The sequence below is a fragment of the Lipotes vexillifer genome, unplaced genomic scaffold (genome assembly GCF_000442215.2).
Source record: "Lipotes vexillifer unplaced genomic scaffold, Lipotes_vexillifer_v1.1 scaffold1055, whole genome shotgun sequence".
Lineage (NCBI taxonomy): Eukaryota > Metazoa > Chordata > Mammalia > Artiodactyla > Lipotidae > Lipotes > Lipotes vexillifer.
In genome coordinates, this window is record NW_006785407.1 from 860,013 (window position 1) to 860,923 (window position 911).

A 911-nucleotide genomic window follows, 5' to 3' on the forward strand; every position below is an offset into this window, starting at 1 on the left:
GGAATGCAATCTCCTTTCCGCACCGCGTACCAGTGAGAGGTGAGGGGGGATTGCAGAGTGCGGGTATTTTACCAAACAAAATATGAGCTAGCTTAGGGCAATTTCCAGGTCTCAGCACAGACGGGGCTGGATCTGTCCGAGCTGAGGTTGGAGGAGCCATGTCGGCATAGGGATGCAACAGGATTCGGGAGGCGCGGCCGAAAAAGAAAGGCCACCTAGCGGGCTTTGTTTCCGATTCTGGCAGGTTCTCCGGCCAGAGATTTCAGACGTGAAGCCAGCTGAAGCACTTCCTTACACTAATTGGAAGGGGAGGGGGAGGGACTCATGTTACACCAGCTCGTATCTTCCTCCCCATAACTGCTAAATTGTAGCTTTAAAAGGAAGTGACATGGGGTGGGGAGAGACGTCAGCTGAGGACCACTTTTTTTTTTTTTTCCGAAGAGTCCACCCCATGGGTGGAGTCTCGCTTTTTCTTTCCAGTGTTGGCTGACTTACAGCTCCTATAAACTAGTGGCAATTTCTGCACCCCAGCCTGCTCCCTTTCAGTTTCTGATTTCTAAGTCCATGTGTCCAGGGCTGCCAGAAAGGAGGTATGTGCCGTTCGTGCTATTTCCAGGCGACTTCACCTCTGGGCGTGGCGGGTGTTTGCACCCCTCTCTCTATCACCCTGATTATTCGCTCCTGGGCTGGATTTCATTAAAACCTCTGGAAGGGGTAGGTAAGAAAGAGGAGGAGAGAAGGCGGAGAAGGAAGTGAGGAGACAGTGGGAACGTGGAGGGGCAGCCCTGGAAGGCGGCGGGGGCTTTGCTGCCGCACAAGGACCGTTTCTTTGTGCTCAGCTGGGGGAGCGTGGCCGTCCGCGCTGTGGTTTCGAGCTGCCGTGCTGGGGTTCATTTCCCCCTGCCGAGCCC

General features: G+C 54.7%; 1 protein-coding gene across 1 annotated transcript in view; it reads left to right on the forward strand.

Moving 5' to 3' along the window:
- Positions 1 to 487: 487 nt before the first annotated feature.
- AGPAT4 (1-acylglycerol-3-phosphate O-acyltransferase 4) overlaps positions 488 to 911 on the forward strand; it is a 111,279-nt gene continuing 110,855 nt past the window's right edge. The window contains exon 1 of the mRNA XM_007457573.1: positions 488 to 714. The gene's annotated coding sequence lies outside the window, so the exon portion shown is untranslated. The remainder of the gene's footprint in view (positions 715 to 911) is intronic.